Source organism: Strix aluco, chromosome 1 (genome assembly GCF_031877795.1).
Source record: "Strix aluco isolate bStrAlu1 chromosome 1, bStrAlu1.hap1, whole genome shotgun sequence".
Classification (NCBI taxonomy): Eukaryota; Metazoa; Chordata; class Aves; order Strigiformes; family Strigidae; genus Strix; species Strix aluco.
Window position 1 is genome coordinate 58388054 of NC_133931.1, and position 13735 is coordinate 58401788.

At 42.4% G+C, this 13735-nt stretch overlaps 1 protein-coding gene across 1 annotated transcript in view; it reads left to right on the forward strand.

Annotated features, from left to right (window-relative positions):
* Positions 1–1049: 1049 nt before the first annotated feature.
* LDLRAD4 (low density lipoprotein receptor class A domain containing 4) overlaps positions 1050–13735 on the forward strand; it is a 294715-nt gene continuing 282029 nt past the window's right edge. Inside the window, exon 1 of the mRNA XM_074822547.1 lies at positions 1050–1070. The gene's annotated coding sequence lies outside the window, so the exon portion shown is untranslated. The remainder of the gene's footprint in view (positions 1071–13735) is intronic.

The following is a 13735-nucleotide window of genomic DNA, read 5'->3' on the forward strand; positions in this document are numbered from 1 at the left end:
GTGGACTGAGGCTGGTTATCTGAATTAACAGAAAAAGAAGGTGGTTTTTTTTTCTGGGAAGGGTGTGTGTAAATCTTTCTACCTTTAAATAATCAGTTGTTATGCTTGTTCCTAAGGGGCGCTTGGGCATAGCTGAGATGAAGGTGATGATCCGTACCCCAGCCCTATACCCAAAGGATATTCAGAGGGACAGGGGGAGTCTTAGGGCAAGGGAAAACCTGCAAGTTGGAAGCCGGCAGCTGCCTGCTTTGGGTTCGTGCCCGCTGGGCCACGACCAGAACTGGGTTTTCCTGTCTTGCAGCATTTTTTGAAATGAGAAAAAATTTCTCATTCTGCATGGGACAAAGTGTACTTTTTTTTTTTTTTTTTTTTTACACTCCCTTACGTCCTTAACGGCGGTGCGGAGGCAGGGACTGCCTCCCGGCCGCTTGCTGCCCGCTTACCCGTGTGGCCGGGGGGGTTGCCCCGGTGGGGGCCGCGGCCGGGCCCCAGAGGCGGGTCGGGGGCTGCCGCCTCCTCCCCTCACGTTCCCCTCCACCCCTGCCCCCACCTCCCGCCGCCGGGGCCCTGCTGCGACCCGGCGCAGCACCGCCAGGCCCAAGCCGGCCTTTCCCCCAGGAGCGGCTGCCCCGAGGAGCCGTTCCCCCCCCCGTGCTTTCCTCCCCCCCGGTGGCCGGCGGGGTGCCGGTGCCGCCGCGCCCAGCCGCCCGGCAGGTGTCAGTGTGGGCTGCGGGGCCGGGCAGCGCGCGGAGGGGCGGGGAGGGAGCGCCGCCGCCCCTCCCCCCGCTCCCCCCGCCTCCCCCCCCCCGCCGGCGGCGGCGGCGGCCCCCGCGCCCGTCCGCCAGAGCCAGACTCGCTGCAGACAGGCGGCAGCCAGCGGAGCGGGCAGGGCGGGGGGAGGAGGAGGAGGAGGAGGAGGAGGAGGCGGCTGGGGATGAGTTGGAGGCAGGCACAGCCTCAGCGCAGGGAGAGAGGCTGCCGGAGACAGGCAGGGGGAGGCGGCGAGGCGCCCCGTCCGCTCCGGAGGAGGCCAGCCCGGCGCGGGGGCGAGCGGCGGGGGCCGGGGGGAGGTGAGTGCGAGCGGCCGGCTGCCCGCCGCGGCGGCCACGGGGACCGGGACTGCGCCGGGAACGGGCGGGTGTCGCCGCGGCGGAAAGTGCCGGGGAAAGTGCGGGGAGGCCCGAGTTGAAGGTCTGGAAGCGCGCGAGGGACGAGCCGGCGGCGGCGGCTGCCCGTCCGCCCTCCCTCCCATGGCGGGGGGGGGTGTGTGTGTGTGTCCCCCGGTCCCCCCCGAGCCGCTGCCGGAGTCGGGCTGAGCGCGTCCCTCCGCGCCCCCCCGCTCCCCAAACCCCCCCGGTGCCACGGCGGGTGTTGCCTGAGGGAGTGTCGGGCGGCCGTGGGCCGGCGCGAGGGGCAGCGGTGACAGGTAGCGCCGTTACCGGGGGGGCGGCCTGGGCGCCGGGGAGCCCCGCCGCCTCCGCGCGGCCGGGGGAGAAGCCGGTCCGGCGGCGCGGAGGGGAGACCCCGGGGCTCCGCGGGGGGAGGCGGCGGCGGGCAGGGCGCTGGGGAGCACGGAGCGGGCGGCACGTCCTCTCCGGCTGCTCCGGAGTTAAATCCGTCCGGCCCCGTCTGGGCGCTCACCTCGGGACTGATGTCCCACCCCTCGGCGGGCAGTGCTGGGGGAGCGGCCCCGCAGCCGTGCGCTGCCCGGCCCCACGGGACGCGGTCCCCACGGGACACGGTCCCCGCGGAGTGTCTGTGCAGCGGCGTGCGCCCGCGGCCAAACGGGCAACTTTTACAGCGAGGAAAAGCAGCCGCAATGTAGCCGCCGGGCTCACGCACGAGTGACCTATATTTAATGAGGGACCTTTTTTTTTTTTCCTAAAAAAAAACTTTATTAGCAGAAGTGTGTCTTTCCCTGTCTGTATCTGATGCCTGCCTGCATTGTTTGCATGCACTATGTGCATCCCAGGTTCCTGACTGGCGTGCCAGGTTTTCCATCCTGTAGGTGGATAGGTTATGATTCCATGCTTGCTGAAGTCACAAACACACCTTTGTGTGTAGGTTTAAGTTCACTAAGAATAAACAGGAAACAGGCAAAACGCAAAAGCGACTTCTGTTTTGTTAGGAGATCTTAACGGAGCACCTAAAATGATAAAGGTTTTAGTGGGGCTTTCTTCTTTATTGTTCAGAACCTTTCTGAATAGCAGATGATGGCAGTGCAAGAGAACAGAAATCTGGTGAATAACCTTATATGGCACTTAGAAATAGTGTTTGGTGTTATAAAAGTTTATTGATCTAGACCATAGGCACCTTCTTGTCAGGAAGGAAAACTCTTTAAGAGGTTTGTCTGTTCTTACAAAAAACTCCTGCGTTAAAATGTTTGTGGACTGGAAAGGTGCACCATGTAACGTGAAGAGAGAAATGCACGCAGCATCATACAACTGAGGCTAGCCAAAAAGGGAGAGTTTTTTGCCGGTAAGAAAGCCCGAGAGGCAATTACTGGTAGGCATAGATGAGGTAAGAACTTAGATGCTGCGTAAATACAATAATGTTCCTTTCTGGAAAGCATCTTTTGGTTTTCATTCTTCAACCTCTGAGTATGTTGGTTAGAAGAAACTTTTATTCTGCTGTCCAATTTCATTTCTAGGATAATATTTTGGGAAATCTACTCTTTGCAACAGTCCGGAGTTGTTTAACATATGATGCACTGTTGAGTAGAATTGAATAACGTGCGTGTGGTACACACGTGTATGGTTCCACTAATGAGAATATAAATATTATGGCTTCGTGGCTGTAAATAAAAGGGGAAGTTTTGCTGGAAGGCCAGTGCACTTTTGGGAAGCAGTCTAATCAACATCCCCTTGTCCATATTAGCTGAAACAGCGATGGTACTCTGAACATCTATATCTGTACTGGTGTTTTAGCACCAGGTATTAAGTTACTGTGATACATAAAGCAACCAGCATGAGGAGAACTTAAACTGGAATGCGTCAACTGTATGCAGTTACGTCTAGAAGTAAAAATACATCTTTTTACATAATCTGTGTTTATAGCAGCATATTTAATTCCAACTCAGGTATGTGAAGATCGTTGTTGCGTACACATAAGGCACATCAGTATTCTTCAGTAAATTCAGATACTGTGCAGGCCTAAATGATGATAAATGTGTAATGCAGAATGAGTTAACAATGTGGGACAGTATATTTCAGACCATTGGTTTGTGTTAATTGAAACATTACAGGCACTAGGCAGCATTTGAGTGATGAATTCAGTCTTCAGCATCTTAGACTTGTTATAAGAAAACTTGTGGAAGTAGAAAGAAATTGGGATTCAAGAGTGCAGTACAGTTGTATTAAGTTTGGTAAGATTAAAACTGTTGAACAGTAAGTAACCTAAGAATTTAGAACTAACCTGTTCCTTTGTTATTTTTAAGTAGATAAAATGCTGTTTTCACTTTTAATGTGAGACTTGAAAAGGTGAGTTGTTAGTTTCCTGTGCACTGAAGGTACCATGTCTTTTGGGGGAGGGTAGGGGAGAAAAGTTTTCTTTCTGATTTTCTTGACCAAAATTTAGTTCTCTTTTTCACAGCTGTCCTGCAGTACTCTGTCTAGTGTCTGCTGCCCTTCCACCAAGAACTAGTTGCATTTCAGTGACACTGTCTAAAATAATTTGGAATACTTTCTGGATGTGATGTGCCAGAAGGAAGTAAATGATTATTGAAATAATAGAGAGGTATCTTAAAAGTAATTTACCTCAGTGTAATCTCTAAGAGAAATGAAGTGTTAAAAAGTGCATGCCTGCCCAACAACTCTTGCATCAGCAGACATGGTTGTTGCATTTAACTTGTGAGTGGTCTCGGAAAAGTGTTTTTCTGTCTGGTTTCTAAAAGTTTAAAACAGCTCCTTGCAAGTGAATTGCGAGTTACAGAATACAAATACTTCTAGGAGTTTAGAGATGAATTTTTCTGCAGATTGGTTCTGTGGTAACCGTGAAATTCTTCAATGGCACCAAGCTAGTATCAGCTGCTCGTTAAAGACACCGATGCCAGAACAGTGGTGCATCAGTTGCTGGGAATCCAACCCTGTAGTGAAATGATTCATACATATACATTTTCTTTTCTCAGTTGACAGCTATTTTTAAGAATAGCCGTCTTGCCTAGAAGGTTGATATCTAAGCAAAAGCAGCCTAGATAGCTAAAAATTTCTTCCCCACCAAACATAATCTTATTTTTGCCAGACTTCTAATATGTACTCTAAACATTTGAATTGAATTGGTTTTAATTAATTCTTGGTAAATCTCTGGTGCTAATTGGTCATTATAAAGACATTGTGACATTTTGGAGCTGCTGTCAGGAAGTCAGCGATTTTTTGCGCAAACCAAGATGATGAGTTTGAAGTAGCTGTCAGTTTGAAGTGATTTCTAATAATAATGGATAGTGATATCCAAATGATAGCAGATTACCCGCATAGCTTCTTGAAATGAATGGGATTTTGTAGGTATGTAAGTCTGCAGAAACGGTCTCAGAATGGAATAATGGCACATTTGTCCAGTGTACTTTAACTTTTTCTGTGTGCTGCACCGGTGGAATATTCCAGTGAAGGAAAGCTGTTGGCCTTTTTTTCCATTGTGTTCTTCTGAATCTTGTATTTGAAAGAGAAATTTAAGTTATTTTAGAGAGGAATTTTATTTGCTTGTTTCTGAGACTGAGTAATAGTAACTGCAAGGGGACTGCAGTAGAAAGAATGCTTGCAGGTGGGTAAGAGGGATCGCAACATTACAGTGTGTTCTGTGTTTCATGCTGGCAAAATGTCTCTGTATTCATCATCTATATTTATTTAATATATGCATTTCAGTAGCGTATGCCTTGATTTAGCATATTTGGAATATGTTAAATGTAGATGCATTTTACTAAACACTTTTTCTTATTGTTTGGTTAAACAACAAAAATTTGCGAGTACCCGTATCACCATTTGTTATCACTCAGCATAATAATGGGTAAATTTAATCTTCATGATTAAGATTATTTTGGTCACAAGAGACAAGGGAATGAAAATTAATCATTTTCTTGATGTGCTGTGTCCGTGTCGTTCATATCTGCCTTTCTTTTCTCTAAAATCCTACTACAGACAGCACTCTGACCTTTTAAACTGTGTTTGGGTGATCTTGCTCTACATCAAACTTTTCTTTCAGATAGGAGACAGAGATTAAGAAGAATCTAAATGCAATTTCTCTTCTTATTGCCAATGGAGAGCTTTTTTAGCTTTGAAGTAAGTTTTCTTTGTGCCAAATGGTTGACTTTTCTAGAATAAAATCTCTCTAGGGTATGCAAAAAGTCCTCTGGTTAATATATTGGCATTCCCAGAACCCACTAAAACTTAGGCAGGTTGCCAGACACCACTTAATGAGGGTGCTGAATGTCTGGCACAAATCTGCATGAAAACCAGCAAAGAAGCTGGGGGTGGAAGTGCATGTGGTGGGGAGAGGGCTGGGAAGGCGACACATCCACACCCATAATTTATTTTTAATGTCTGCATTTTGCAGAGAAACTGATCAGAAATCCTTACCACTGAATTTCGAAAGCTCATTGGGTGCAGGAGTCTGGATGCTCCAAATTGAGGTAGCAGTGTTCTCATCGAAATACAGTTTTATTATGAAAGTAATTTATGAGTTACGGAGGTTGTTTTTTGAGTAGAGCACCAAAAGAGGATGGGAAATGATAGTGATTTAATGTTTTATTATCTGATAAAACTGAAAAGCATTTGAAAATGTTGTTCAACAATTTAGGGGACAATGGAAGTCACTGAATGCCAGTGTCCACACAGAAGGACTGTTAAAGTTACATGGCAGGGATAAACAAACTACTGCTGCTAGAACACTTATGCTCAGCATACACCTGTGGTGTGTGGCTCTGCCTGATGCCACTGTGCTTAGGTTTTGCTAGATGTGAAGTAGAATTGTAGGTATAACAGACTTTCTGATGGCTAGGCAGCTTAAATTAGTCATGCACCAGGCTGAGGCATTCTTCCATTAGAGTGCCATTAGAAACAGAATATATTGTTTTGTGTTGACTCAAATGTTTAGTCTTAAAGGTTGAAAGTGATTAGGCAAACTTAGTTATATTCTGAAGTGAACATTATTTCAGACATTTAAAGCACGAACATTTTCAGCATTTTTGCCAGGCTTTAGTTTCTTCCCTACACAGTCAAAAAATCATTACTCCTATATAGACAAATGTATAAATAGACATTTGGTTGAAAGGCATGACTGATTTTGTTTTTTAATCCAGAATAATTCTAATAGGAGTTTTTTGCACATGTCTGAATTCGGAAACGTGTGTGCTTGTTACTTGCTTTTCAGTATAAGTTTTAGTTGTGTATTTTACACTTTTGGAGAACTATTCCTCTTCAGAGGAATTTTACTCACTAGAATAGTGGCACCTACTTGATGTGTACTTTTGGGTAGGACTAAACTGTAATCCAGATGCTTCTGTTTGGTCTCACTAAGATGAGATGATAAATGAAAATACTAAAGTAATTGGACTTTAATGCTGGTTGCAGCGGGAAAAAGGACGTGTGTTTTGACAGTTGTATGGGGGTCTTTGCGAAGTTTTATCTGTTGACGCTGACTCGTAGCTGTCTGTAGGATACGGAAAAAAGTGGTGAGAGTGGTGGACATTGTACCCATGTTTTTAAACTAGCATGTGTTTAGGATTAGTTCTAAAACGCAGGACAGTATCTCCTAGAAAAGATGCACTGCTCAAATGCTGCACATGAGAATGGAGTGGGTTGATGAAGTGTCTGTAGGAATTTCATTGTGTTTCCTTCTCCTAGTGCTCTTGATCTCTTCCATGCCAAAAACCCTGGTACCCTTTTTGTTGAAAACTGATAATAAATCACTTTCTGAAAAAATGTAGTCACAATATTGAACTTGCTATTGCCTGTGAAAGATGAGTTTGGAGATTTCCATTCTTTTTGTATTCAGTATTTCATTTTGTTCCAACATTCTGAAGTTGGCTGTAAAAGATATACTGACTTTTAGGGAAGATGTGCTTTTGTGAATGTTGTAAATTTGGATGATAAATATATTGAGTTTCTGTCAAAATCTTTGATCACTGAATGTATCTAAGTTGTGATTTTAGAGGACAGTACTAAATTCTGTTAGAGTGTCTGTTAGAATGAATGTTAATGCTTAATAAAGTAAAATCTCTCAATGTGGAAGAGATTCTAGAAGACTGGAAAACCATGTTTTCTTCTGGATAAACCCTGTTTTTTACTCAGAATTTGAAAATAAGAGCTGACTCATCTGCCTAGTATGATCTGGTGTATGCCGGTATGAGGCTACTGTGCTTTGTCTTTAATTTTCAGCATCCAGGACTTGCAAGCATCTTCAAACAGTACTCTATTTTTTAAACACAACTTTGACTCTTCTTGATTTCAAAGATTCTTGAAAGGAAGGTGTGTGATTCTTTTTTAATTACCTCTTTATGTTGTGTAACTAAGCCTATTATTTTGGTTTTTCACACCTGTAACCTACTTGTTCTCCATTTCATAGAGGGAAAGGAGGGGGCAGTCTGTGACTGAGATATGAAGCAATCTCTTTTAACAACCTCCTCTTCCACTGAGACTTTCATGAGATTTTTACAGTGTGTTAATTAAGAGTGATCCATTATTACTTTGGACTTGTAAACACCTTCAAACATTCCATTAGGTGTTAATGACACATGAAGCAAGAATTAATATGAATTTGTTAGTCCTATATCTGGTAGGGATGAACTATATGTAATTGCCTAGATGTAGCAGTGTTTCTTAAACTATTGGGCGTAAATGGTATTACTTAACCATTATATAATTTTTGCTTAACCATTAGTTATTGAGTCAAATTATGCTATTTTGTAGAGCGTATTTTGGCCTGTATTATATAGAATTTCAACTGGACTTTTGCCATGGTTTGCTTGGGATTTTCATAAGACAAAAGTAAGTTGCCTGGCTTCTGCCCTATGGGTCAGAGCTGAGGAGCATAGCAGAAGGTGTGGGAGAGATGTGAGGAACACTTAGAAATAACCCAACTTAATCTCCCTAGCTGTTGAACTGGCGCCTTCTGTGAAATACCAAGGTGGTGTGTGTTCTTCTCTTATAATTTCACCTTAATGGATGACTGCTTTCATAGGTTTTGCTTACCTAGTGTGTTAGGCAAAATTAGATTGAACATTTGCAAAAACATGTGCGCATAAGATACAGTACTCCTAAATTAGAAGAGCGCACCTGGTCATATAAAAGCTAGACTTGGGGTGACTAATAACCTCTGTTGGCCAGTGCAGTTCATGTGTAGATGTTTTGTTTTACAAAAGATTTGTGTTGACTATAATTCCTCACCGAACTTGTATGGGTAGCGGAAGTGGAGAGGAAGGGGGTTCTATGAATAATTCCAACACGGATGTTTTCTGTGTTTGTGACCCTTTCACATTCCTCTTACTGTTTTAATAACCCTCCTAGCAGGTTTTTAGAAGCAGCACATTTGAGAATAACTCTTTGCAAGTACCCAATTTTCACTTAAAATGTCTTAAATTATGAGCTATCCTTGTTTAATTGGGAAGCCTAATGTGTGATCCATCTATCCAATCAAAGCAGCTTGCATAATGTTCAATACAGGTACTGTTTGGTGCCTAATTTCACATAGCTTTTAATAATAAAAAATTTTTTAAAAAGCTACCATCTGTTGATGAACAGAAATACTGCCAATGTTTGTCAAATGTGTGCTTTATCTGACCTGCTCTACTTAGCACCTTATGGCAAAGCTTTCCCATCAAAGCATTTTACAAATATCTTTATTCTTACAGTGCCTTATTAGATTGGTAACAACGGTGGTATCACTTTTTAATGTAGGGATTAATGTACTAAGGATTAGGGAGATAAACATCTCTTTAGCTGTAAGAGGGAGTCACCTGCAGTGGGTACAGAGATGAGGATTCTAACTCACAGCCGTAGATGAAAATCACGGTTCTGTTCTAATGATCTTAACAGCCTTTTGATGAAAATGATTGGACTAATGTAAAGTTTCTACAGCAGAAAGCTCAATAATCTGTGTAGATTGGTCTCTCTTTTTTCATAGGTGGTGGCTGGGCAAGTAGGTGAAGTTCAAGAAAGAAGTATCACAGTGCTGATGTGTGTTAGTGCTGATAATACCCAATAATGAGTTAAGAAGCATTTGGTTCATGATTCTTTCTAATTTTGTTTGAAATTACCTAAAAACATAGCAAACCAAGAGGAATTAAAAGAGAGGAAAAAGAGGCCCTCTATGGGTTGTCGAGTGGGAGTTAGATGTGTAAGATACTCTGAAAGTGTCTTTTGAAACGATGAGTTCTCTCTTCAGTTGAATATGCAACCAGTAACAGATTCTGCCTTTTCCCATTCCCTGTTTTCCCCTGGGTATTGTTAGGGGTTGGAGATAAAAGCCTTTAATCATGTCTACATGGAGACACCAAAGCAAATCACTTGAAGTGTCAAGTCAAGATGTATATGTTGAAGTATGTTAAACTTGTGTGTGAATGCTGTGTTGAATATAGAACAGCCTTATGTATTTAGCTTGAATCAATCAAAGGTCATTTTACATCTGAACAAGAACATCATTCAGAGTGTAAGTTAAATTACAGTGATCTAAAACCACCTGTGTATGAATGAGAGCCTCTTGACATGGATGTTTACCGTGCTTTAACTTCAGCGTTTTACACTGTACTTGATTTATCTCAACTTTCCTCCGTGTCGCTTGTTATTGATCAGTTTTCATGACGCTGCTATTAAGAGGCATCTTAGATGGAGCTAATTGCAAACTTTCAAGTGAACGTAATTTAGACAGAAAATGGCAGTTCATTGAACTTGAGATGTTTCATTGCAAATATTTTAGATTTGACAGACTTTTGCTAAAATCAAAATAAGACACAACCTCTCTTTGATTCCTGGTGAACTGTGTTTTGGCCAGAGGCCTGGTGTTTTCAGGGTCCTTGGCATGGAGCTAACTGCCAAGGATCCCACTTTGTGACCAGGAACACTGTTTGTAGGAACATGTGGCTTCCTTGGACAGCCTGCATGAGAAGTCTGCTGCAAAGTCAATGACTGAAGAAATCTCTGTGGACCCACCTCCGATTTGGGGACCTGCAGTGGTCCCCTGTATCTACATACTGAAACTGTCAGTCCTCTAAAGAGTAAAACTAAGAAAAGATTCTGTTCTATTTGACAGTTGTAAAACTGGAGCCTTCAGTTGGTAGGAAATCAGGAGATTTTTGGCGTTTGTCTGCTTTGAGACAAATTAATAATATTGGAAAGTATCTTGCAGCCCAGAAACTAGCTAGTTCTAGTCTGAGCTGCGTTTCATTTCATAGATGCCAATTAATATCTCTCTTCCCCTTTCTTTTCAATCTGGAGTTCATCTGAAGGAGTACCTCAGGAGAACCAAAGCCTCTGTTGCCTAAAGGCTTTAATTTACCCTTTGTTATGTCAGCCCTGACCTCTGAGGTTTGCAAGTTGCTCTTTTTTATGTCTTCCATAGGAAGACTTACATAAAGGAAAGAATATCCTGAAGCTTTTATATTCTAACAGCTTAAAATGAATGGTGAAGCATATATTCTTCAGGGTTCTGAGAAAGAAGGGAGATAGTTATCTTTTTTCTGGTTTTGTCCAGCTGAACTTGTCTCCCAGAAGGACAGTTGTATTGCAGAGAAGAGAAACTGTCCAGTTGAAGTAGTTGCAGATGCAGTGTACATAGCTGGAAATTCTGTTCTACCTACGCCATTTTGTTAGTGACCCTTAAAAACTTGAGACTTTTCCTGGACGTTCCTGTTGAGGTCCATGATGTGATGGAGGTAGAGATTATATTATTGCTCTAAAGAGGAGAAGGATACCCTTTTCTCTTTATTTATAAACATTCTATTTTATAAGGTGATTCAAGCATTGTTACTGTTGCATTCTCCCTGTAAGAAAAACCTTCTGAACTTTCAATCGGTCAAGAAGATAAAAGCCACACTAAAAGCTGTGAATGAAAACTTGTGAGAACTCTGATTTCAATACATTGAAATTATTGTATGGTTGGAGGGTACTGATAGCACTGTTGTCCCTTCGGAAAATGAAGAGACAAATGAGTTATATTAGCTGTTGTACATTTAGCTGATGCTTCCAAGATGTTTGCATACTTGTTAAGTTTATGGCCACTGCAGTAGAGGCAGATAAATTTTAGCCACTTAAGCTTCTCCCTGACTCATGAATGTACAGAATTCCTAACATATTCCCAGGGTCAGTGAGATGCCTTGTTTTTGAAATTGAAAAGTTCTGTCACAGAGTTACAATAGTCTGAAAGATCTAACTGTCTTGCTTTACATGGTATAGGAGATATTAGACACAGGAGAAAATATGTAATAAGTGATCTTTGTGATATCTTGAGTCTTACTTTTGGATGAAGGAGAAGAGTAAAATTCTAACTGGATGCTACGGATAGTCTGGTTTCACAGAGTAAAAATGTCAAAAGAATATTTTTTTTTCCTGTTACTGATCTTGGTGCGTAAAATACGCCACAGTCACTTTGTGTACTTGAGGTGTTCTCAGATGTTCCTGACACCTACCAAAAAACAAATGCTGTATGTAACTGGTTCTGTTATCTCCCACATATTTCTGCTTGTTTTCCTGTTGCTCCTCTAGCTAGACTTCTCTCTCACTTGGTAGTCCTTTAGGATACAGACATTTCAGAGATGTCATGCATCTGTAATGTCTAAATGGCTTCCTTTTCTTTCCTTTCCCCTTCCACCCCAATCAAGAAATTCCAGATGGAAGCTCTTTGGTGTCAGTAACAGCTGCACAGCAGATAATTTTTTGCATCCTCAGAGTTGTAATAGTTGTAACTCCATATATGGAGTTGTGATATACATGTACATTAAGGATCTTTTGGTGTTTAAGTTTCCTCAAGGCTCCTTGATAGAGCATTTTCCCCTATTTTCTGTTCCTGGTTAGAAGGAGCTTCTTTCAACACAAAGAAGTTAAGATACTCTGTTGTAAACTTGATTTTTAGAAAGTCTGAATATTTCAGAGTCCTGTGTTGTGATTCAAAAATTGTGCTCCCTTCTTTCATCTCTAGGGTTTATAATAAGGTGTCAGCAATGATCTAGTCCATCTGGGAGCTTGCATCAATGCTTGGGAGAGCCATATGTGTCTGCCTCAAACAAGGCTATAGAAAAGTGTTCCACTAGCAACCAAGATGTCATCCATCTGCTAGACAATCCTGTAGCTAGTTAGCTTAATGACGTATTTATTTGACTAGATGTTTCTGCGAAGCAGACTCCAGCTTTCCTCCCTGTTCAAATTAATACCAAAACCGCCGTGCTCTGGAGAAAAAAACCCTGCCGATTCTGGAGAATGTCAGGAAGTTTGTGGCTTGATGGGTTTGATCTGTTTACTTCAGGATGTTGCACTCCCAAATTCCACATGAGCACATTGTTAGAAGGTCGCTCCAGCCTTCCTGTGCGGGGAGCCCATGCGGTGCAGGTGTCTGGGTGGCAGAGGGATCAACAGACTAGACAGAAGACCTGGGTGACCTTAGATGCATGTAGAAATCCAATCATGCTGCTACTACTTTAGGGTATTATTTTAGCACACGGAGCTGTGTGAGGATTTCCTCCTGCAGCAGTCAGAGCTGGAATTGTCATAGTAAACATTTTACCCAGCTACACAGAATAAACCAGGTGATTATTTAACTCGGTGACTTTAATGGAAATATTTATTCAAGATTAAGAGGTTCAGTCTTCAACATATATGTTCTAGATATTTGTATTCTCAGATGGCCCTGCAAAGTCAGAGCTCCAGGAATGGTGGTAGAAACGTACTGTGGGAAGAAGAGCACTGTATACTTCAGATACTGCTTGTTCTTACTGTGATAAAATAGAGCACATTGGGACTGACTGTCATCAGTATTTTTTTTTCCCATCCATTCTGTCTACCTTTTCTTTTTAGTCCAAAGAGACTGTTGCAAATTCTAAGCTGATCTGATTTCTAATCTGTCTCTGAGTCAGAGTTGAGTTGAGAAGGGAGCAGAACAACAGGAGAAATGAAAATCTAGATGAAAAGAATGTTTTATGTTAATGGAAATTATATTAATGTGAGTTGAGGCAGTCTGGTGATTTTAATGTGGAAGAATGCATATGTGTATTCAGACCACTATACAATCAGGTCCATCAGTAAATCTTCATTCATACCTTGCAAGGGAGTTTACATGCAGCATCACATTGATTTCAGTGGGAACTGAGAGACCATCGCAGTTTTTTTCTGAGCACAGCTGTTTGTATGATTGCAACCAACACAGTGCTGTTTACTGAGTTTGGTAAATTTTGCCTGACACTCTTTAAAAATTAGTGGACGTGGATAAAAATACTTAGTAAACTCCAAGAAAAAATGAGTAGTCTATGCAGGTGTAAAGAGGGCTGAGAAATAGATCCTAAATAAGGCACAGAAAAAAAAATTGTTTCTTGTCTGTACACTAGAGGCCTCTCTTCTGACAGGTGTAAAACAGTTTTTTGTGGGCATAGTAGCAGCTCTAAGCTGAAAAAGTAGGTGAAAGTAAAATCACAACAATTCCATGGAGGACTGTAGAGTTGTCAAGGCGAAACAGAGATTGAAGAGGTGAACTGTACTCTTGCTTCATCTTCTAATGATACAAAGAGATTTGTAGAATAATTCAGGTCAGAAGGGACCTTCTG